The sequence below is a fragment of the Patagioenas fasciata genome, chromosome W (genome assembly GCF_037038585.1).
Source record: "Patagioenas fasciata isolate bPatFas1 chromosome W, bPatFas1.hap1, whole genome shotgun sequence".
Lineage (NCBI taxonomy): Eukaryota > Metazoa > Chordata > Aves > Columbiformes > Columbidae > Patagioenas > Patagioenas fasciata.
This window is the reverse complement of record NC_092559.1, coordinates 12702552-12728553: the sequence shown is the minus strand read 5'-3', so window position 1 is coordinate 12728553 and position 26002 is coordinate 12702552.

Below are 26002 nucleotides of genomic sequence, written 5' to 3'. Positions count from 1 at the left end.
AGGGTAAATTTATAATACACTCGCAATCCTGCGAGGGTTAATTTACTTACACATGCGAATGTGCACGGAATACTACACGTGCTTATGTGGAAGCACGGGAGGAAAATACACTCGCGACTGTGCGAGGAATTAATTTAAAGTACGCGTGCAAATGTGCACGGAAAGTTACTCATGCTTGTATTAAACGTGGAAAGTTACTCATGCATATGTGCACGGAAAGGATAAATACACTCGCGACTGTGCGAGGAAATAATTTTATACGTGCTTGTATTAAGCATGGGAAGTTACACGTGCATATGTGCACGGAAAGTATAAATATACTCGCAATCCTGTGAGAAGTTTTACTCACACACGTGGCGGCAAGGCAAGCAGAGTCTCCATCCCGAGGAGGGGGGCTCTCGGCCGCGGCATCTCGCTCGTGCTCCGAGAGACCCGCGACAATGGGCGAAGTCTCGACGAGAGTCCCGGTTTTTATAGGCTGATCAGACCTGACTGTAGGCATTCTAGAAGTTTCTCTGCACCCCCACACCGGCTGTGGGGTGCCCCTGAAGCCTCCAAACATCCTCCACACTGGCCGCAGGTGCCCAGCGGCTCACTGGCACCTCGGCACTCCCTTCTCCTAATGGCCCTGGCCAGAGTGCTCCGGGACCAAAGAAAAGAAGCTGTTAGCCTCAAGTAGCAGAGAGAGAGGGAGATGTGCCTACTCCTTCCATACTGAAGGGGGGGGGGTTAGGGGGGGTTTGCATTCTGCCACAATAGGAAATATGATATACTCATTCAATGCCATGCTCTTTGGCCCAGTTGTTTATGAGACTGTTTTTAAAATGAGTCCCATTGTCTGACTCGATTCTTTCTGGAGTGCTATGTCACCACAGGACTTGCTTTTCAAGGCCCAGGATAGTGTTCCAGGCAGTGGCATGAGACACAGGATATGTTTCCAGCCATCCTGCAGTTGCTTCCACCATTGTGAGGACATAGTGCTTGCCCTGGCAGGTTTGAGGGAGTATAATATAGTCAATCTGCCAGGCCTCCCCATATTTATTTTTCAACCACTGCCCCCCATACCACACAGGTTTTAACCTTTTGGCCTGCTTGATTGCAGCACATGTTTCACAATCATGGATAACCTGTCTATGGTTAAGTCAGTCCACCTCTCGGTCATGAGCCCATCTATTCTTGCATCCCTTCCTTGATGACCTGAAGCAGCATGGGCCCACTGAGCTAGAAGAAGTTCACCTTTACATTGCCAGTCAAAATCCACCTCAGCTACCTTAATCTTAGCAGCCTGATCCACTTGCTGATTGTTTTGGTGTTCCTCAGTGGCTCAACTTTTAGGCACATAAACATCTACATGATGTACTTTTACAGTCAGGTTCTCTAGCCAAGCACCAATGTCCTGCCACAAGGAGGCAACCCAAATAGGTTGGTCTCTGTGCTACCAGTTATTTTACTTCCACTGCTTTAACCACCCCCACAGGGCATTTGCTACCATCCATGAGTCAATGTAGAGATAAAGTACTGGCCACTTTTCTCTTTCAGCAATGTCTAACGCCAGCTGTATGGCTTTTACCTCTACAAACTGGCTTGATTCACCTTGTCCCTCATCAGCCTCTGTGACTTGTGTAGAACTCCATAGAGCAGCTTTCCACTTTCGATGTTTTCCTACAAGACAACAGGATCCGTCAGTGAACAGGGCATACTGCTTTTCATTATCTGGTAATTCATTATATGGTGAGGCTTCTTCAGCACACATCACCTCTTCTTCTGGTAACATTGCAAAATCTCTGCCTTCTGGCCAGTTTGTGATCATTTCTAAGATCCCTGGGCAATTAGATTTTCCTCTTTGAGCCTGCTGTGTGATTAATGCAACCCACTTACTCCATGTAACACTGGTTGTATGATGAGTGGAAGGAATCTTACCCTTGAACATCCAGCTCAGTACTGGTAATTGGGGTGCCAGGATGAGCTGTGATTCAGTACCAACCACTTCTGAAGGAGCTCAGACCCCTTCATATGCTGCCGGTATCTCTTTTTCAGTTGGAGTATAGTTGGCCTCCGAGCCTTTATATCCTCTACTCCAAAACCCTAGAGGTCAACCTCAAGTCTCACCTGGTGCCTTTTGCCAGAGGCTCCAGGTGGGACCATTGTCCCCAGCTGCAGTATAGAGCACATTCTTAATATCTTGTCCTGTCTGGACTGGTCCAAGGGCGACTGCATGTACAATCTCTTGTTTAATTTGTTCAAAGGCTTGTCGTTGCTCAGGACCGCATAGAAAATCATGTTTCTTTCGAGTCACTTGGTAGAGAGGGCACACAATCTGGATGTAGTCCAGCATATGCATTTTCCAGAAACCCACAACACCTAAGATAGCCTGTGTTTCCTTTTTGTTAGCTGGTGGGGACATAGCTGTTATTTTGTTAATCACCTCTATCGGGATCTGGCGACGCCCATCTTGCCATTTAATTCCCAGAAACTGAATCTCTTGGGCAAGCTTCTTGACCTTACCTCTCTTTATGGCGAAACCAGCTTTCAAAAGAATTCGAATTATTCTCTCACCTTTCTTGAAGACTTCTGCTGCTGTGTCACCCCATACAATGATGTCATCAATGAACTGCAGGTGTTCCAGAGCTTTACTTGGTTCCAGTGCAGTCTGGATCAGTCCATGGCAGACAGTAGGGCTATGCTTCCACCCCTGCAGCACTCGATTCCAAGTGTACTGGATACCCCTCTAGATAAAGGCAAACTGTGGCCTGCATTCTGCTGCCAAAGGAATAGAGAAAAATGCATTAGCAATGTCAATTGTAGCATACCACTTGGTTGCCTTTGACTCCAGTTTATATTGCAGTTCTAACATGTGCGGCATGGCAGCACTTAACAGTGGTGTAACTTCATTTAGGCCATGAGAGTCTACTATTAGTCTACATTCTCCACTAGGCTTTGGCACTGGCCATATAGGACTGTTGAAAGGTGAGTCTTACTGGTCACTCCTGGATTCTCTAGTTGTCAAATCAGTTTATGAATGGGGATCAGGGAATCTTGATTGGTGCGATATTGTTGTCTGTGCACCATCGTGGTAGCAATCGGCACCTGTTGCTCTTTGACCTTAAGCAGTCCTACAACAGAAGGGTTGTCTGAGAGATCAGACAAGGTAGACAGCTGTTTAATGTCCTCAGTCTCTACAGCTGCTATACTAAAGGCCTATCGATACCCTTTTGGATCCTTAAAATACCCTCTCATGAGGTAAGCTATACCAAGAATGCATGGAGCATCTAGGCCAGTCAGAATAGGGTGCCTTTCCCACTCATTTCCAGTTAGGTTCACTTCAGCCTCTAACACAGTCAATTCTTTGTTTCCCCCAGTCGCTCCAACAATACCGATAGATTCTGACCCTTTATGATTTGATGGCATCATTGTTCACTGTGCGCCAGTGTCTACCAGGGCTTTATACTCATGTGGTTCTGACATACCAGGCCATCGAATCCACACAGTCAAACTCGGTTGCCATTGTCCCTCTCCTCCACCTGGCTAGGGGCAGGGTCCCCCTAATTCTCTTTGATTGACTCTGGTAGGGAGACACAAGAATCCCATCTACCTTGGCTGGAAAGCTGCTCACTGGAAACCAGAGCAACTTTTCTCTTGGGAGCTTTCTTTTTCAACTCACGTACTCATGCCTCTAGGTCAGCAGTGGAATTACTCATATATTCCCCCTGGTCACACAGGAAAAAACATAATTCACCTTGTGATGTGTTCCATTTCTCTCGAGCTGGTCCTGCAGAAGGGCATCTTCTCCTAATAACTGTGACTTGCACCCGTGCAGGTAACAAGTAGAATCTATGCTCCCTCTTGGACAGTTTGTCACACAGTTTCTCCACAGCTGAGACACAGGCTTGCAGGGGAGGTGTGCTGGTTTTGTTAAAAACAAGTTTCTCTTTTAGTGAATTTGCCTGTCAGCTAAAGCCTTCATGTTAGCTGCATTTTCCTGGAGAACCCAACACATGTTTTAGTTAAACCTAGCAATGGAATGCAAGCTTATTGATAAGCACGGATGGACATCTCGCGAGAGTGGCAACAAGAAAACTGATGACCGAGAGACTGACCAATGGTGTATAACATTCCATTCACGTGAATACTTCATATAAAAGTGGAAGATCACGAGGATCTCGTCCCTTTGCCTTTTCCCTTTTTTCCTCATGGCTGACATTAGGAGAGGACCTTGCTGGTCGTCCCTGCGAACTGAGGCCTAGTGAGAGACTGAATCCAGCTCCGGTTGGCTACAGAGTCTAATCCAGGACTTTGGGTGCTGGCTCTGCAGTTGCTGAGACTTACAAGATTGGTTTTGTATATTTTGTATTATTTTCTCTATTCTTATTAGTAGCGTTAGTAAAACATCTTTAACTTTTCCAACTCTCTTCTCTCTGTCCTTCTTTCCCTCCCGATCGCCTGTCCTGAGTGGGAAGGGGGGAGAGGGAGGGGCAAAAGGGGGAAGTGGGGGGGAGAGGAGGTTAACAATACATCTGCCAGGGTTTGATTGTCACCCCGCAATCTTAACCCTCGACAATCGTCCCAAAGTTCAAGTTTAAGTTTTGAGTCACTAATGCTCGTAACAGTCTTTTCAGGTTTTAATTGCTTCACTGCAGTAATTATCAGTTTCCAGGTGGTTACAAGGCCAAGAAAATATTTTTCACTGTGACTGATTGTCTTCCACAACACAGTTCCCACTTTTTCCCAAGTCTCTATTTGAAAAACTCATAACAGGTCAGCAGGAAACCCACTGCCTCTGCACCAAATTAATAGTCTTTTGAGGTTACTCTCCTCATACTTCACCCCTCTCTTAGAGAGAATATGCGAGAGGAGTCGCAGTATTTCTTCTTCTTCTTTAAAAATATTCTGCCCCATCTCCTCTTGCCCCCATCTACTCACCTCTTTGGGTGTCCGTTGCAACGATATTGGATCCTTTATCCCTCCTCTGTCGCTTCTGTAGTGATCAATCAGGAGTCACACAGCCCGCAGACTGTGTCCCGGTCACGGTCCAGCCAAGTTGTTCCAGCTGGGGCTCACTCCCTGCAGCAGTCGTCCCCCTTCTGTAAATTCTCCTTATGGATCACGTCGGGGTCACCAATTGCTAGGGGAAATCCCATGGGCAAGACTGCTTGAAGGAAAAGGGACCCAAGAGAGCTGGATCGCATTCAGAGATTGCTTCTTCCATGCTCAGGATCAGAGCATCCCCACACGCAGGAAGTCGAGGAAGGGAGCCAGGAGGCCTGTGTGGTTGAATAGGGATCTGTTGGGTATGCTCAAGCAGAAGAGGAGAGTTTACAGGTCATGGAAGCAGGGACTGGCCACTTGGGAGGAATATAAGGCTGCTGTTAGAGGATGTAGGAAGGTAGCTAAGACAGCCAAGACCTCCTTAGAATTACAGCTGGTGAGAGGGGTCAAGAACAGCAAAAAGAACTTTTTCAAATACATAGCAGATAAAACTAATACCAGAGACAATGTAGGCCCACTGATGAATGGAGTGGGTGCCCTGGTGGCAGAAGATACAGAGAAGGCAGAATTACTGAATGCCTTCTTTGTCTCTGTCTACTCTGCTGGAGGCTGTCCTGGGGAGCCCCATACCCCTGAGACCCCGGATGAAGCCAGGTCAATGGAGGAGTTTGCTTTAGTCGATGAGGACTGGGTTAGGGAGCTATTAAATAGTCTGGACATCCATAAATCCATGGGTCCAGATGGGATGCATCCGCGGGTGCTGAGGGAGCTGGCTGAAGTCATTGCTAGACCGCTCTCCATCATTTTTGCCAAGTCTTGGGAAACGGGAGAGGTGCCCGAGGATTGGAGGAAAGCAAATGTCACTCCAGTCTTCAAAAAGGGCAAGAAGGAGGACCCGGGTAATTATAGACCGGTCAGCCTCACCTCTGTCCCAGGGAAAGTAATGGAACAGTTTGTGCTTGGTGTCATCTCAAGGCACATCAGGGATAAGAGGGTCATTAGGGGCAGTCAGCATGGCTTTACCAAGGGTAGGTCATGCTTGACCAATCTCATAGCCTTTTATGAGAATTTAACAAGGTGGATGGATGATGGCAGAGCGGTGGATGTGGTCTACCCTGACTTCAGTAAAGCCTTTGACACAGTCTCTCACAGCATCCTCACAGCTAAATTGAGGAGGTGTGGTCTAGACAATAGAGTAGTGAGGTGGGTTAAAGAGAGAAGCCAGAGAGTGGTGGTCAATGGTGCGGAGTCTAGTTGGAGGCCAGTATCTAGTGGAGTGCCTCAGGGGTCAGTACTGGTGCCAATATTATTCAATATATTCATTAACGATTTGCACGAGGGAATTGAGTGTACTATCAGCAAGTTTGCTGATGACACTAAGCTGGGCGGAGTGGCTGACACGCCAGAAGGCTGTGCTGCCATCCAGCGGGATCTGGACAGGTTGGAGAGTTGAGCAGGGAATAACCTGATGAAATTTAACAAGGGAAAGTGTAGAGTCCTGCATCTGGGCAGGAACAACCCCAGGTTCCAGTATAGGTTGGGAAATTACATATTAGAGAGCAGTGTAGGGGAAAGGGACCTGGGGGTCCTGGTGGACAACAGGATGACCATGAGCCAGCACTGTGCCCTTGTGGCCAGGAAGGCCAATGGCATCCTGGGGTGTATTACAAGGGGAGTGGTCAGTAGATCGAGAGAGGTCCTCCTTCCCCTCTACTCCGCCCTGGTGAGACCCCATCTGGAATATTGTGTCCAGTTCTGGGCCCCTCAGTTCAAGAAGGACAGGGAACTGCTGGAGAGGGTCCAGCGTAGGGCAACAAAGATGATTAAGGGAGTGGAGCATCTCCCTTATGAAGAAAGGCTGAGGGAGCTGGGTCTCTTCAGTTTGGAGAAGAGGAGACTGAGGGGTGACCTTATTAATGTTTATAAATATATAAAGGGTGAGTGCCATGAGGATGGAACCAGGCTCTTCTTGGTGGCAAACAACGATAGGACAAGGAGTAATGGGATCAAGCTGGAACACAAGAGGTTCCACTTAAATTTGAGAAAAAACTTCTTCTCAGTGAGGGTGACAGAGCACTGGAACAGGCTACCCAGGGAGGTTGTGGAGTCTCCTTCCCTGGAGACATTCAAGGTCTACCTGGACATGTTCCTGTGCGACCTCACCTAGGCGTTCCTGCTCCAGCAGGAGGATTGGACTAGATGATCTTTTGAGGTCCCTTCCCATCCCAAACATACTGTGATACTGTGAAAACACACCCTAATACTGATTTGTTAAGAACACCACTGGGAACAGACGTTCCTGAGCCTATCTTCTAAGTAAAAACCATGAGAAGGGGTAAGAGGAGAGGGAAGCACAGAGCGGCGTACAGCGTAAGTGGGAGAAGGGGGGAAGAAGCCTTACAGTGTTTTTACACAAACAACACCATAAAGAGAGAGTTGTAACAACAACCAATAAAACAATTTACTTACATTCCTGACAAGTTGTTTGATTTTCAGAAAGGCAATACACAGAAACACGTAATATGTGCTATAAAACTTGCAGATATAGCTTATGTACAGGGGAAGCAGCTTGTCCCATACTAACTCAGTCCCACAGCTCTCTCATTCAGTGAGGACTGCTTATCCCTGTTATACCCAGGGATGTGTGGCCACAAAAATTTACTCACCCACTGGATTGCATGGTTACCGCCATACACACTCTGCTAGATGAAGAGCCTCACAGGGGTCAGACACTCACACGGGTCACCATTTGCGGCGATGAGGAACAATGCATACAGACGCAGACAGAGATGCACAGATACAAGGCCAAGCTGAGCCAGGCTGAGATCACTTTTATTAACAGTTCTCAATTTATAGATTTACAGATATGGGCCTGGACCAAGAGATCTCCTTAAGTATGAAGCATGACGCTAATGGGATGGAATACTCTTACTGATCAGTCTGGATGTCAGTCAAGCTCTGCCCCATCCGTACCCCCCTTCCTTGATGCCTCACACCTGTGGGTAGAGCACTCAGGTGTCCTTGGCTCTCCGACCAGAGCAATTAAAAACATAAACTCTGTGCTAGGGTGTTATCTCTTGTTCTCAAACTAAGTTCAAATGATGAGCGTGCTAGCTATGAAAAAGAAAGATTTCTAACTGCATGAAGAAAAATAACCCATTTTCAGTCAAACCACCACAAGTGGCAAGCACCATCTCTGTACTACTCCCATGTTGCCTGACCTTACTTCCCCTGACCATGTAATTTCTTTTTTTGCTGTATTTCAAGAAGAAGATCCCTGCTCAACCAAGCTGGCTTTTTGCCTCACCTGCTAGATATTTGGAGTTTTGGAAAGTACTTGGAAATACAAGGAAGGAGGATCTTGCGAAATATTGTAATCAATGGTGTCCGCTGTGTAAGTTAGATGACTAGAAGAAGTGGCCAGAGAATGGAACCTTGAAGTATAATACTTTGTTACAATGTATGTTGTTTTTAAAGTGAGAAGAGCAGGACAAAAAATAAATCTTTGCAAGAGATCATTAAATCGTTGCAGACAGTTTTACAGGTGGAATGGTTTGACCTTCAACAAGCTGGGAGAGAACTAACTGATAACACACAAGTCACAGAGAACTTGCAGAACACTCTGTGAGATGCTTTTCGTTATTAACCTGTTTTCTTTGTAGGTATCTGTTTAAGCACATTACAGTTTCATAAGTCTTTGCCAGTTATATGGTACAGTAAGTTCACAGACTGCTAAATCACGAGAATCCGTGGATTCAAAATGTACATTTTGTGATGATATGAAGACCATGAGTAATTCAGTTCTTTACCACGTGAATGTGATTATAAGATTTTGTGCGTGGTAGCTGATACTTTTATTTCTAGCATGCTAGCTTTATTCTGGTATCCAGACTTGCGCAACTCTCTGATAGGCTGTGTCTCATCTCGGTGTACTAAATTTGGCTCTTTTGTATGCGCACCAGGTAAAGAATCCTGTTTTTGGGATAACAGTTGTAGCACGCTAGATGAGACACTAATAAAAGCCTTGCCCAGTTCAATTTGCTAGGGCACCAGGGGGGGCAGGTGCCAATGGGGCTCCACCGTGCACTGACCTGTTTTGTCAGGGAGACCCAGCGATACCTCTACCTGGCTGAGCAGTAAGCAGATCAAAGGTGCAATGCTAAAATTTGGTTCAGGTACTAAAGTACCACCTTGCTCCCCATTAGGATGCATCCTTACACATTAGAGTAGATTTGTGGGGGAATCCTCTAAGAAAAGAAAGTTTGAAACAATATTGTATTCACGTGTGGCTTGAATGTGGGATTCTGGGTTATAGTGCTGTATTGCAATTACTGTTGTTCTGCAGATCTTTGGAAAAAATGGGATGAAGTACAGTACTGTAAGTTAATTTCCTCTTATTTTTATCTAACAATTTTGAGACGAGAAAAGAATTTAAGTTGTTAAACTCTGATTCACATTGAATTTACATGCTAGCTGCAGATATGGGAAAGAAAAGTAAATGCTATGATGGATGTGAACCTGGGAGAGGTTGTATTTAAAAGTTGGTAGAATATTAACTCATTCGGATCTAGGAAATTGAAAATAATGGATTGGTGGTTAATAAGCTGTTTATTGACACCTGTAAGAAATTGCAAAAGGTAAATGGGGCTGAGGAATGTAACTATTGCTCACCTAATAGGAACTGCATATAAAGTGTACTATGGCTGGAATGATATGGTAAAATAAAAAAGCAAAATATCCCAGGCCTGTGGTGTACAGCTTGAACATACATTTCAGGCCTGTGTCAAGCTGCAAGATAAACTCAGCTCATTGTAACTGAGGAGTCTGCTAGGGCCTGGCAACTCCCACTTGGTACCAGTGATTATACCACCTGCATGTCCTTGCCTGTATCTAAACTGCAGCGAGAAGAGAAATAAAATTAAAAAAAAATTAAAAAAAATAAAAAAAAAGGAAAAATCTATCTGCCCACTGCTAAAGCGGCGAAAGAGGGGCTTTAGTCCACCCCCCAGCAATGTTGCTGTTGGAGAACTGTAATTCTGAATGAAGGAGTCTGAGGGTGAAATTTAAAGGCATCCCCAGTGGATCCGTAGTTCTGATAAAGCTGGGAAATTAAACCAAAAATCTCTTAATAGACTTATTCTGTGCTAAATGGTTGTAAGAGACTTCTTCTGCTAGTTATGGAGGTCATGGGAAAGAAAGAAAGAAACCGCGACATATGGTGACTCCAACGTGATCCTGCATGAAGAGGATTTCGCATGAAGAAGAGACAGAGGTGAAGCTGTGACAGCCGAAGACGAACGAGATGTGGAGACGGAGCCCAGTACAGCTGATAGAGTAGCAGGGGGGAGCTGCCAAAGATCCGGATCCTTGAAAAGACACAACACCAAGAGTAGGTGAGCTGCTGGGAACAGGAGGGGGAACTTATATTATCTACATGAAAGTTGCTTCTGAAGAAGGAGGGTATTAGCCTTCTGGAATTGACTTTACGAAGGATGTTACTATGCGGCAAAGCACTACCCAAAGATGGAAAGAAACAACTGTTAACGCCATGGCACTTGTTGCTAGAGACTTTGAGAGGATTAAATGAGCAATGGGACATTGGCTTTCCCACAAAGATTTCTCAAATATCAGGCTAAATCATCGTCACTAACATTGTCAATCCAGCTTCTTTCCTCAGTGGTTACATTGGAAAACCAGTTCATCATAATTGCCTGGAAACCATCGAAGCAACATACTCCAGCCGACCAGATCTAAAGGGCAATCCTATGGAGAAAACTGAGAACTGCTTTATGTACGACAGCAGCAATATCCTGAACGGTGAAAGGCATGCTGGTTATGCTAGAACTACTAGTCATGAAGTGATGGAATCTGGACCTCTGCCTAAAATACTTCAGCACAAAAGGCAGAAATAATCGCCCTTACTTGTGCTCTGGAACTAGCTGAAGGTAAAACTGTGAACTTTTATGCAGACTCTAAGTATGCTTTCAGGGTTGTGCATGCGCACGGAACAATTTGGAAAGAAAAAGGACTCTTGAACTCTCAAGGCAAACATATCAAACATGCAGAAGAAATACTGGCAGCTCAACTTCCTAAGAAGGTGGCAATCATGCATATCAAGGCGCACCAGAAAGTGAGCTCGGAATTGGAAAGAGGAAATGAGCTGGTGGACAGAGAGGCAAAACTGGTGCCTAAGCAAAAGATAAAAGTAGAAAGTGCCCTAGTCCCCGACGGGCAGGTTATTTTAGAAGGTAAGCCAGAATATACTAAGGAAGGCCAGAAACTTATTATAGATTTAGAGGAATCATATAATGAGGAAGGGTGGGCTCACACCCCACAAGGGAAAACTTATTGTTACCTCCTATTTAGTTTGGCCTTTAGTAGCAGAAGCATTATATAAACATATGCAATAATGGCAAATTGATTTTTCGGAACTCCCAAGAAAAGGGGGGTGCCGATATTTGTTGGTACTGATACCTTTTCAAGTTGGTCAGAAGCACTCCCTACCAGAACAGCAAAAGCTCGGCAGGTAACTAAAACATTAGTACAAGAAATAATACCAAGGTTTGGAGTTCCAGCTGATATATCCTCTGATAAAGGGCCACATTTTATTTCAAAAATTGTACAGCAAATCAGTCAGCACTTGGGAATAGTGTCTGAATCAAAGACTGCTGCTACTGTTGTTGGAGTGCCGTTTAAACCATTTTAGCATTAACTTAACAATATGTTCTTCATATTTTATTCTCTGCTTTTGTAAAATTCACAAAAATAGTTTCACTATAGCTTCTTCTTCTGCAGACAAATTAGATCCCATATTTAACTATCCAGCCGCTCACCTGTATTCGTGAGACGGTGATTGCCCAGGCGTGTTTCTCGATCAGTCCAGCTGTCGAGATGATCGTTCGGCTGGAGTCCCTCCAGACGCTCGCTTCAGTGTTTCTGTGACCCTATCACGTTGGGGTCACCATTTGAGGGATTGACGACACGGACTCCTGGTGCAGGTGAACCAAAAGACCCTTTATTTAGGCAAGGCACTTACATTTATAGCTGGTAGCTATCGTACACACATTTAACTTTCTGTTTCGATTGGTTTATGCTAGCTGTTCATGCACTTAAAGCTATCTCGCAATTGGTTTATTTAATCTTGCACACGCTCTGGCAGTTTGGCTAACACACTGTAAATTGTTGGAGCGAATAAAGGACTCAGCATTCTGATTCAATATGTGAATCATGCAAAGCCGATTTATTACAGAAACAAGCCTTTTTATATATGCAGTTATTTTCTGATCACGCGTCCACGCTCCAAGCATGCATTAACTGATTGGATATCATCTATGTTCACGAACTGTCCATGCGTCTGAGTCTCACTGCTGATAGGTCTGTTGATTTACGTCGTGTTGCTGCCTTGTAGCTGCTGAATTGTTTTGCTTCTACAGCAGATCCTGTTTTCAGTTTTCCAAGGTGGCCTTGAAATTCCTTTGGGCCTGTCTAGTTCAATAACAAATCTCCGTCTAATAGAAACCCATCCACAGTAAATATCATGCTGACAGTGTTTCATCGACCTCCTCTTATCTTGTAGAAAATCATCCTGGTTCCTCATTCTATTTTAGTCAAGGACGTTCCAATAACTCAAGGTGACTGTCTGTAAGATATTCCACAAAGAAGGGCTTCTTCAAGTACATCAAGAGCAAAAGGAAGGCTAGAGAAAATGTAGGTCCAGTGCTGAGTGAGGTGGGTGCCCTGGTGATAGAGGATACAGAGAAGGCAGAATTACTGAATATTGCCTTTGCTTCCATCTTTACTGCTAAGACAAGCCCTCAGGAATCCCAGACCCTGGAGGTAAGAGAGAAAGACTGGAGAAAAGAAAACTTTCCCTTGGTTGAAGAGGATCAGGTTAGAGATTGTTAGGCAAACTGGACACCCACAAATCCATGGCCTCTGATGGGACGCACCCATGAGTGCTGAGAGAGCTGGAAGATGTTATTGCTAAGCCACTCTCCATCATCTTGGAAACGTCATGGATGAGAGGTGCCTGAGGACTAGAAGAAGGCCAACATCACTCCGGTCTTCAAAAAGGGCAAGAAGGAGGACCCAGGAAACTACAGACCAGTCAGCCTCACCTCCATCCCTAGAAAGGTGATGGAACAACTCATTCTGGACATCATCCCCAAGCATGTGGAGGAAAAGAAGGTTATCAGGAGTAGTCAGCATGGGTTCACCAAAGGGAAATCATGTTTGACCAACCTGATAGCCTTTTATGATGGTATGACTGGCTGGGTAGATGAGGGAAGAGCAGTGGATGTTGTCTACCGTGACTTGAGCAAGGCTTTTGACACTGTCTCTCACAACATCCTCATAGATAAGCTCAGGAAGTGTAGGTTGGATGAGTGCGCGGTGAGATGGATCAAGAACTGGCTGTATGGCAGAGCTCAGAGGGTTGTGATCAATGGTGCAGAGTCTAGTTGGAGGTCTGTAGTTAGTGGGGTTCCCCAGGGGTTAGTACTGGGTCCAGTCTTGTTCAACCTGTTCATCAGTGACCTGGATGAAAAGACTGAGTGTACCCTCAGCAAGTTTGCTGATGATACAAAACTGGGAGGAGTGTTTGATACACCAGAAGGCTGTGCTGCCATTCAGTGAGATCTGGACAGGCTGGAGAACTGGGCAGAGAAGAACCTAATGAAGTTGAACAAGTGTAGGTTCTTGTATCTGGGGAGGAATAACCCCAGGCACCATACAGGTTAGGGGTTGATGTGTGGGAAAGCAGCATTGCAGAGAAGAACCTGGGAGTCCTGGTCAACAACAGGTTGATCAAGAATCAGCGATGTGCCCTTGTGGCCAAGAAAGCCAATGGTATCCTGGGGTGCATTGGGAAGAGTGTGGCCAGCAGGTCAAGGGAGGTTATCCTCCCTCTCTGCTCTGCCCTGGTGAGGCCGCATCTGGAGTACTGTGTCCAGTTCTGGGCTCCCCAGTTTAAGAAGGACAAGGAATTACTGAAGGGAGTCCAGCAGAGGGCTCCAACTATGACTGGAGCATCTTTCTTATGAAGAGAGACTGAGAGAGCTGGGTCTGTTCAGCCTGGAGAAGGCTGAGAAGGGATCTTAGTTATGCTTATAAATATCTCAAGGTTGGGTGTCAAGAAAATGAGATTAGACCCTTGTCAGTGGTGCCTAACAATAGGATGAGGGGCAATGGGCACAGACTGAAACATAGGAGGTTCCATATGAATATGGGAAGAAACTTCTTTACTTTGAGGGTGACAGAGCACTGGAACAGGCTGCCCAGAGAGGTTGTGCAGTCTCCTTCCTTGGAGACATTAAAAACCCACCTGAACGCATTTCTGTGTGATCTGCTCTAGGTGAACCTGCTTTAGCAGGTGGGTTACACTAGATGATCTCCAGAGGTCCCCTCCAACCCCAACCATTCGGTGACTCTGTAAATTTTTGGTTTTTACTGTAAGAACAATCATCCACTGGAACAGCCTCCCCAGGGACATGGTAGAGTCCCCATCGCTGGAGGTTTTCAAGATGCCTTTAGATAGGGTGCTAGATAATCTCATCTGTGCTCCTGTTCTCACAAAAGGTTGGAGCAGATGTTCTTTCCAGGTCCCTTCCCACCTGGGCTGCTCTAGGACTCTACGATTCTTCATTGGATCATTGTTTAACAGCCCTTCACTCTCTCTGGTTTGGAGCCCAGTATCAGCAACAATGTCTGCGAGGCAAGACAAATTCCACCAGGCACCACAGACTTCTAAAACCTATGATAATCATCCAATCACCCAGTCTCTCTGAATGTATAAGTCATACTTTCCTTCTTCAGAATTCCCCTGCCCCCAGAAGAAGGAACACCTTCTAGATACCTTAGGGAGTTTACACTGACAAAACAATAGATCGCTACCTGGCTCAGTCAGTCAGCAAGCAAACACTGCACCAGTGTAATTTCAAGGAAACGTCATTGTCACGGAGGGACCCCGAAGTTAGTTTTAGGCGGACAACCAGGTCCAAAACGGGCTTTTATTCTGTCCGGGAAAGTCCGGGAAAACAACCAATTAGAAACGGGGTTTATACAATCAGTCACTCCGGTAACATAAAATACAGATTCGGATATCAACTTTGAGGAAATTATTGGGGTACAGCAAATAAGAATAATGGAGATCCACAGTGTGTATACACGTGGCTCACCAAAAACAATGCCAGAGCCGTCCCTGACTCCAGGAAAAAAATACACCCACGTGTTTAGGGAGAAATTATATTAAGGATATACGCTTGCCTGAATCTGGCAAGGAATTATTAAAGAAAATACACGTGCTTATATTTAAGCATGGAATACACTCACGTGTCTAGTGAGGAAAACATCCACCCAAGTGGCGAGGAATTATTTAATACACTCGCTTATCTGGTGAGGAAATATCTAAGTTATCACTCACCCACACGTGGAGACGAGGCAGTCCCATTTTTCTTTCGGGAGGTTACCTTAGACGGTATCCCAGTCCCGGGAAGGTTCTCGGCGGCAGCATTTGGCCCGCGCTCCAAGAGGACCACACAAAAGGCAGCCTCGGCGGACCCCATTTATAGCCGTGTCAGATCTGGCTGTGGGCAGTCTAGAAGCTTCGCGGCTTCTCTGCACCCCCCTACTGTGGCTACGTGCACCTCTGCACCCCCCTACTGTGGCTACATGAGCCCCCTCCTCTCTCCTAATGACTCTGGCCTGGGTCTCCCAATAAGGACCATTAACTTGCCCCATTGAAGGAGAGGAGGGAGGTGTGCACACATGCAGCTGCCACATCAGTTCTCAGCGAGGGGGGGGGAGGGGGGAGAGGTAGGGGGACAGTGTACTGCCACAGTCATGTGTCAGTTTCCACCTACTTCAGGTAAATAATTTCCATCTCCTCCCCGGGAAGATGAAAGATAAGTGAAGCCCTCAGCTTACTTAACACGCCTGTGTCACCAAACTTCACCTGATGGCTTGGGGATATAGAAGAGAAGAAGATGCCTTCCAGCGGGCATCTCAGATGCCTCAGTAATATAGTGAAGGATTGCCCTGCTTTGCCATGCACATCTCCCTTTTTTAATAGCTGTTAAAGATTAAATTTGCCGTCTCGTGATGTACTTCTGATTTGCTCTCACAGCATGAAGACGGTCTCTCCAACCACCCCCACCTCCACCATCCAGTGAGCTGGGGGTGGGCAAGAGGTTGGGAGGGGACAGAGCCAGGACAACTGACCCAAACTGACAGAAGAGATATTCCACTCTGTCAGAGAAGCACCAGAACTGCCATTCGGACCAATTGTTTTCTCCTACCATATCCCTCCTCACCAGAAAAGGGATACCAGAACCATAGAATAGAATAATATAAAAATAGAATCACTTTGGTTAGAAGAGATCCTTCAAGGTCATTGAGTCCAACCATAACCTAACTCTAGCACTAAACCATGTCCCTAAGAACCTCATCTATATGCCATTTAAACACCTCCAGGGATGGTGACTCCACCACTTCCCTGGGCAGCCTGTTCCAATGCCTGACAACCCTTTCCGTGAAGAATTTTTTCCTAATATCCAGTCTAAACCTCCCCTGGCACAACTTGAGACCGTTTCCTCTTGTCCTATCACTTGCTACTTGGGAGAAGAGACCAACACCCTCCATGCTACAACCTCCTTTCAGATAGTTGTAGACAGCACTGAAGTCTCCCCTCAGCCTTCTTTTCTCGAGGCTAAACAGCCCCAGTTCCCTCAACCACTCCTCATAAGACTTGTGCTCCAGGCCCCTCACCAGCTTCATCGTCCTCCTCTGCACTCTCTCTAGTATTTCAATGTCTTTCTTATAATGAGGGGCCCAAAACTGAACACAGCATTCAAGATGGGGTCTCACCAGCGCCAAGTACAGTGGAACAATCACTTCCCTAGTCCTGCTGGCCACACTATGCCTGATACAATCCAGGATGCTGTTGGCCTTTTTGGCCACCTGGGCACACTGCTGGCTCATATTCAGCTGGCTGTCAATCAACACCCCCAGATCCTTTTCTGCTAGGCAGCTTTCCAGCCGCTGTTCCCCGAGCCTGTAGTGCTGCCTGGGGTTGTTGTCACCCAAGTGCAGGACCCAGGACTTGCCCTTGTTAAACCTCGTACAATTGGCCTGAGCCCAACAATCCAGCCGGTCCAGATCCCTCTGTATAGCCTTCTGACCCTCAAGCAGATCAACACTCCTACTGAACTTAGTGTCGTCTGCAAACTTACTAAGGGTGCACTCAATCCGTGGCGATGAGAACGACGCATACAGAGATGCATAGACAGAGACGCACAGACACAGAGTTCTTGTTGGCAGCGAGAGCAGAACCAGGCAGAGCAGACCTGAGCTGGCCTGAGCCTTCTTTAATTAGCCTTTCTCCATTTATAGCTTTAAAGATATGGGCCTGGACCAAGAGGTTAAACAGAACGTTTTTTTCAAAAAATGTTATTCCAAACACACACGCCCAGGCCCAACACTCACACGCCATACATCCTAAGGGCGGTGTTCTGGCCTGAGATATCATTCTCACTGTTTTGACTGATTGCTGTGATTTAATCTTGTTAGTAGTATTTCTTCTTTGACGCTCTGGATGGTCATGTTAGTATTGATCTTCCTTTATCATACAAGTGGCTGGACCTGCATGTCCTGCCGTTCCCACACAATCCCCTCATCTGGATCATCGATAAAGATATTAAACAGAACTGGCCCCAATACTGAGCCCTGAGGAACACCACTCATGACCGGCTGCCAACTGGATTTGGCTCCATTCACAACTCTTTGGGCCCAGCCATCCAGCAAGTTCTTTATCCATCAAAGAGTACACCCATCCAGGCCATGAGCTGTCAGCTTCTCCAGGAGAATGCCGTGGGATACAGTGTCAAAGGCCTTACTGAAGTCTAAGTACACAATATCCACAGCCTTTCCCTCATCTACAAGGTGGGTCACCTTGTCATAGAAGGAGATCAGGTTGCCTGCCTTTCATAAACCCATGCTGACTGGGACTGATCGCTTGGTTGTCTCGTATGTGCTGTGTGATGGCATTTAGGATGATCTGCTCCCTGACCTTCCCCGGCACTGAGGTCAGACTGGCAGGCCTGTAATTCCCTGGATCTTCCTTTCGGCCCTTCTTGTAGATGGGCATCATGTTTGCCAACTTCCAGTAAACTGGGACCTCCCCAGTTAGCCAACATTGCTGATAGATAATGGAAAGTGGCTTAGTGATAACCTCCGCCAGTTCCCTCAGCACCCTTGGGTGTATCCCATCCGGCCCCATAGACTTTTGGGTGTCCAAGTGGTGTAGCAGGTTGCTAAGCATTTCCCTTTGGATTATTGGGGCTTCATTCTGCTCCCCATCCCTGTCTTCTGGCTCAGGGGGCTGGGTACCTGGAGCACAACTGGTCTTACTATTAAAGACTAAGGCAAAGAAGATATTTAGTACATCAGCCTTTCCCTCATCTTCTGTCACTGTTTCCCCTCACATCCATCAGGAGATGGAGATTCTCCTTAGCCTTTCTTTTGTTGCTGATATATTTATAGAAACATTTCTTGTTGCCTTTTACAACAGTGGCTGGGATTAAGTTCTAGTTGGGCTTTGGTCCTTCTAATTTTCTCCCTGCATAACCTCACAGAGTTCTTGTATTCCTCTTGAGTCACCTGCCCCTCCTTCCAAAGGTTATAAATTTTCTTTTTATTCCTAAGTTCCAGACACAGCTCTCTATTCAGCCAGGCCAGCCTTCTTCCCCGCCAGCTCGCTTTTGGGCACATGGGGACAGCCTGCTCCTGTGCCTCTAAGATTACCTTATTGAAGAGAGACCAGCCTTCCTGGACTCCTTTGTCCTTCAGGACTGCCTCCCAAGGGACTCTGCCAACCAGCCTCCTAAACAGATCAAAGTCTCCCCTTCGGAAGTCCAAAGTAGCAGTTCTGCTGACCACCCTCCTTACTTCTCCAAGAACAGAAAACTCAATCGTTTCATGATCACTATGCCCAAGGTGACCTCCAACCAACACATTGCCCACAAGTCCTTCTCTATTTACAAACAACAGATCCAGCGGGGTACCTTCCCCAGTAGGTTCGCTGACCAGCTGTGTCAAGGAGTTGTCCTCCATACACTCCAGGAGCCTCCTAGACTACTTCCTCTCTGCTGTGTTTTATTTCCAGCAGACATTCGGTAGGTTTAAGTCCCCCACAAAAACAAGGGCTAGCGATTGGGAGACTTCTCCCAGCTGCCTGCAAAATATTTCATCTGCCTCTTCATCCTGGTTGGGTGGTCTGTAACAGACTCCTACCAGGATATCTGCCTTGTTGCTCTTCCCCTTGATTCTCACCCATAGACACTCAACCCTATCATCACCCTCATCATGCTCCAGACTATCATAACACCCCCTGACATACATGGCTACCCCACCTCCTCTCCTTCCTTGCCTATCTCTTCTGAAGATTTTATAACCATCTAATGCAGCACTCCAGTTGTCAGAATCATCCCACCATGTTTCTGAGATGGCTACTATATCATAGCTTTTCTGCCTCACAATGGCTTCCCACCCCTCCTGTTTGTTGCCCATGCTGTGTGCATTCATACAGATGCACTTCAGCTGGGCCATTAATCCCGCCACCTTTTTCTGGTGAGAAGCCCTAAATTCCTTGGTGGCCATCCTCAAGTGCTTCCACGATTTCTGACAGATCATTAACCCTTGTGTTTATCCTACTGCGTGGCTCTCCATTCCCTACCTCCACTGGGATGGCAGTCTGAAGGGCCTCGCTAGCACCCCTTCCCTCAAATGCTGGCATGCCGCCCTTGGGTATGCTTCTGCCACATCTGGTTTCCTCCCCTCCCCGCTTCAAATCTAGTTTAAAGTCCTCTCAATGAGTCCTGCTAACTCCTGCCCCAGGATCCTTTTCCCTTTTTGAGACAGGTGTGTCATATTTCTTGCTAGCAGACCAGGTGCCGTGTAACCCAGCCCATGATCAAAACCAAAAAATTCTGCCAGTGACACCAGTCCCACAGCCAGGTACTGATCTGGCGGTCTTCCTGCATCTTTCCTCCTGAAACCCTGCAACTGTGGGGACAGAGGGGACACTACTTGTGCTCCTGACCCTTTGATCAGTCATCCCAAGATCCTGAAGTCTCTCTTGATTGCCTTTCGTTTTCCCTTTTCACTTACATCATTGCCTACCTGAAAAATTATTAGGGGATAATAGTCTGAGAGCCTAACATGGGCAGGAAGTTTACTTTTTATGTCTTTAACGCTGGCCCCAGGGAGGCATCAGACTTCCCGAAGAAGTGGGTCTAGCCTGCATATAGGGCCTTCTGTTCCCTTTAGAAGGGAGTCTCCCACGAACACAACCCACCTTTTTTCCTTTGTGGGAGCTGTTTTGATGGAGGGCACAGAATGACTTATCCTCTGCGGCACTTCCAACTTAGCGGAACCGCCTCCCTCAATGTTGTTGCTTGGTTCCACTTGCAAGGCCTCATACCTGTTTTGCGAGGGAACCTGGGAAGGTGGGGTGGTCACAAAAGGGACCCTCCTCCTTCTACGCCGAGCAGGAACACGCTGCCATTGCCCCCTATCCCTCGTGTCACTGCATTCCACATCCAGAGCCTCATGCCTGTTGAACGGAGGCACCCGGGAGGGTGGGGTGGGTAAGGGGGTGTTTCTCCTGCCAACCCAAGTGTGGACTTTATTCCATTCATCCCTTTCCCTTGCCCTGATTTTTTCAGTCAGGCAAGGGGAGGATACAGGAATCCCTTGATCTTCATTTCTTGCTGGTGGTCTTATCTGTCTGTGGGTGACCAAAGCTTGATCCCACAGGTCGATTTCCTTTACCAGCTCCCTGATACTTCTCGACCTTTCTAACTCCTCTTTCAGTTCTACTACCAGGCTGAGGAGGTCATCCAACTTCTCACACCTCACACAAATGTTTTCTCTACTGCCACTCTATACCAGTGAAAGGCTCTGGCATACTCTGCAGACTGAGGTCTGGGTGGCTGCATGTTCCCATGGCAGCTCTGTCTGGGTTGTTACCTCTATGTTGTTGAGTGCAGAGTACTTACCTTTGCCCCGAGTGGGTACCATAGTTGGCTCCTTCTGCGAGGGTGACGAAAACCAATTGAGGTAATCACTTGAGCCAGCAAAGCTTCCTCACCCTACCCACTCACCCTTCAGCGCAAACTGCCACACTAACTGCCTCACCCCTGTTTGCTGGCCTTGTTTGCTACGCTCCCTAGGAGGCCATTTGAATCTTCCTTGGTTGCTCCTGGCAATGCCCCCTCTGCATCAGCCCCTCTCACAAGATCAGCTGGTTCACAGCAATTCTCTCAGCATGACCACAGTTTTGCCCGGCTACAGGATTCCCTCCTCATCTCCTCAATCCATGCCTAGGCTCAGCTCTTAACATAGCCACTGCTGCGCTCTTCGTTTCACCACGTTAAAATATCTGGCAGTTTCTCTGTAGCCGTTGCTGTGCTTGTTGCACGTCGCTGACTGAGAGGCCATAAAACACAGCCATTGATAAAGCACTCCAACAGGAGTTGGATGCTTCCAACACATTGCACTGTGCCGAAACCACCCTTGTATGGCACACCTGTAGCGTCACATATGGTATTTTCTACCGTTTTAGCAGCAGCCTACACTGGTGTGCTGGTTTGACTGAAAGTGAGTTAATTTTTTCATGCAGTTAGAATTTTTTTTCATAGCTAGCACGGTCATCATTTAGATTTAATTGGAGAACAAGAAGATAACAGCCTGGGACAGAGTAAATGGTTTTAATTGCTCTGGTCCGAGAGCCAAGAACAGTTCCGAGTGCTCTGCCCACAGGCATGAGGCAGCTAGTAAGGGGGGCATAGATGGGGCAGACCATGACCGACATCCAGACTGATCAATAAGAATATTCCACGCCATTAGCATCATGCTTCATACTTAAGGAGAGTCAAGATCTTGCAGCTAGCTCTTTGTCAGAGCCGGGCCAGAGACCCGTTTGGGAGAGTTCTGTTCAGGACTTTATTTTGGCCTCTGGCCATCCTGCCATTTTGCACAGGCCTCTGGACCTTACAGTCTTTTTCTCTCTTCTCTCTCTCTTTTATTTTAGATTCTATTTTCCATTTTCTATATATGACTATTAGTACATTGGTGTTATTTTATTAAACTGTGTTTGTTTATCTCAATCCAAGTTTCTCCCTTCCCTTTTGATTCTCTCACGCATGCAGGATGGGGGGAAGTGAGCGAGCAGCTATGGTGGTTATATTGCTAGCTTGATTTAAACCATGACAGCTGGCTTCAAGTACATTTGCATACTACTTCCAAAAAGCAAAGAGTTTGCTTCCTACAAGATGCAGGAGACTATTGCTAAGCAGTTCCAGCATCACGTTTCAAATGACTGGGCAAATCATTATCTATCTATAGAACACTGTTAACGGACTGAAATGTTCCACATACTTAAGCTCAGGGGAGACACCATTTTAACTCATACAACTATTTCCCTCAGTAAAAACGCACAAGACAGAGATGATATCCCCATGCTAAATCTTTATTGTGCAACCGCTGCTCAAAGCTTTTAGTACTTTCCACAGACACACATCACACAAAATCAGACATCAACTGTGTCGAGATTGACGGGCAACAAACAAAATCCATTCAGTGGCCACTCGTACACATGCAGCAACTCCCGCGGTGCAAAAATCTTAGCCAGGCGGCCAGCCCAACTCACAACCACCTAGAATAGGTAGATGTACGCGACAGACAGACTGCCCACACTCAGGCCCTTCATCCACAACCATCCGGAATCCATTGGTCAGGCCCAGGTGAGCAGCACGCTTCTTGCCCACAATCATTAAATGCCTAAGAAGCTGGAGAAGGAAGTACAGAACCATAAATAAATAAAATAAAAAGCCACACGCAAAGAGGAGAAAGGGCACGAAGGGAAGGAATGAGAACAGATAACCACACAGAGAAACCAGTTAGCCCATTCCTACCAATTCAACCATTGCGCTTCAAATTACTGTCTGTCCACCCACCTGCAACTGACATTTTCCAAGCAAAGCTACAAAGACCGATTATGCACACCACTGTGGGGGAAAAACAGAGCTATGCCATTTTCTTCAGGCTAGACACTAGCAGGCTGCATAACAGTCACAAAAGCTAAGTTTGTCTCTGGGTTAAAGCCCCCATTATAACTTCAGGCAACATAAGCAATTCTGGTGCAAAATAAACTTTAGGCTGCCTTTTGCATGGGTTTACAGAGTCTTTGAACTTGACTTTCATAGCTAAAAAAAAAACATCCAGCACCTCTCAGCCAGTTTTGCCCTTCCTCACCCCTGACCTACCAAAGACCCCAAGCCATTTTCTCCGTATTAGAAAAAGTACTACTAGTAGTAGTACTCTTACTCTATAAACCATGACAAAAGGCATCAGACTGCGCTCCGAAACAACGCTGCATTTTGCACCAGAAGTACATACTCAGAGGTGAGCATTGCTTTATATCACTGCTTTTAGTCAAAAAGCTCAATTGCATTGCAAGCTAGAGGCAAGAAACTATAGCGTCAGAAAACCCAAAATAGCCTGTTGTGCCCTATCAAGAAGAAAAGAGGGGATAGGAAAGAGTCTAATAAATTAGGAACTATTTACAGGTACAGTTTAGCATACAAAAAGCTTCCACAGTACTTACAGAGTCACCAGAATCTTCTGCTTCAGATAACCTGATAATTGGTTCCTTAGGCATGGCTAGAAAAAGTGTCCAAGCTTGGGGTGAAAGACCATGGAACGCAAGGCACTGGAGGAAGAGTAAACAGTTAAAATGTAATTGGCTTCAGAGAAAGGTAATAGCTTAAGCAAATCAATATGCCGCACTGGACTTGTACAGCAGCAGATTACCAGATAGCCCAAACGTTGATTTTTCTTATGTGACATTAATACTTTCTATATGCATAATAAAACACATTTACAGAGTCCCCTCTAGAAGTGGGATTCAGCATGCAAGACAATGGGGGCAAGGAAATGGGCCAGTCCTTCAGATTAGCAACCTCCACTATGTTTTCATTTGGGTTGATTGTTTCTTAAGCAGCTTTTCTATTCAATGCGGTCCACGCAGAGGCAGGAGACAAATGGCTTAACTCAATCAGCAAATAATTTAGCAAAGTGGAAGATCAGCGGCCACTCATTTTCCATGGTACAGGGGGAGCTCAAGTATGGAATGAAAGCATAATCGCAGAAAAAATAATAAGAAAAATAAGAAAAGCTGTAATTCTTTGCTTTAATAATCCAGTTTTGGGCTTCAGAACCAAAGCCTAGCACATCAGAGCTGTGAAATCTCTATAATACTATTATGAGGCACATCAAGCCCTGCATTTCTCTGTTGGAAAGTAAAATGTGGGAAAGCAAGATGTGCGGTTCCAGTCATCTGGATGATAAAGGAAGATCAATACTAACATGACCATCTGGACAGTCGAAGACATAATACTAACATAATAGCATATAAAGGGCCTTGGACAGATTACTTTGAAGTACGTTTCTCGTAATTGTAAAAAGTTATAGCCCAGACTCGTGACAATGGTATCTCGGGCCAGATAACCGCCCCCAAGTGCATGGGATGTGTGAATGTCCTTGGGCCGGGTCTGTGAATGAGTGGAACAACAAGTGAGACAAACATCACATGAGTTTAGTGTGTTCTTAATAACAATTAGTGGAAAAGCACCTTTTTGTAAACATCTTAGTCCAGGCCTGTACCTGTAAATCCTATAAATTGTCAATGGTGAATAAAGAAGGCAGCCTAGGCCTAGGTCAGCTCTCTGCTTGGCCAGGCTCTGCGCTCCTTCCTGAACAAGATCTCTGCCTCTGCGTGAATTTCTGTCTGCGTCCTGGTACGTGTCGTTCCTAATCGACGCATTTCTCCTATGTGGAACCAACTCATTACGGTTGTGAAAAATATGATAATGATTTGTGCTAAGTGGAAAATTCTGCTAAGCTGCAGAAATGACTCTTGTTGACCAAATAAGGCATGGCACCTGTTTAATTTGGAAAGATTGTTACAGTTGGTCGTTGGGCAAACTGTTGTGAGGGGGGACACTGAGGAAGAAGGAACTCTTCAGCCACCAATGAGAAAGAGAGAAGACCCCTAGTGACAACCAACCACGGAGTCTGAGTGCAAGAAGGACTAGCCGAGGCAATAAAAAGAGTTCATCAGAAACCTAAGGCATGCATGTTGGCAGAGCGCAGACTCCCCATGCACCCAGTGCTGTTTTGCTTATGCTTTAATGAACACGTTTTTAATGAGTTGTATTAAACGTTGTTATTCATGAGGAAAAAGCGTGAGTTATTTCAACTGGTGACCTCGATGTGACAACCTTGGATAGCTCTGTGTTACCCCAGGTTCAAGGGGGGCGCCTCACTTTAATAGTGGCTCTTGGACTCGGGTGTGCGAAGAGCTACCAACGTTATTCAAAATTAAAGCATAAGCAAAAGAATTGAGCTCCCTCCCTCCGAATTACAGCAGTACACCCGTAATTCAAGGTGCACGAAGACCCCGGCAGAAACAGCGGACTGTAAGCACTGCCGGGTTGGGTGGTCTAAATGGTGCTGAATGTGTGAGACATTAATGCAGTTATGAAGCGAGTGCGGAGTCCTTCTAGGTGCGGTTCCAACACCCCGCGAGGGGCTTGGCCACCGAAGGGACGAAGCGAAAGGACAAAGGAGTGAAAGAGCACCATTTGGGATGGGCCAGGGAAAGAGTAAATCCTTAAGTTCTCCTTTCTGGGATCCCCTAGAGGGATCCCAAGAGAAGTTTACGGGATCTCCAGAGAGATCCCAAGTGGGACTAAATCCCAAGAGGTCAAGAGGGAGCGACCTTCCAGGTATACCCCCAGACAGTCCCCTGGGGATGATGTTAGAGTCCTGGAGAATCCCAGGTCTTCAGGACCCTAGAAAGGGTGGTCCCAAGAGGTCGAGAGGGAGCGACCTTCCAGGTATGCCCCCAGACAGTCCCCTGGGGATGATGTTAGAATTCTGGAAAGATGAGGAAAGTACA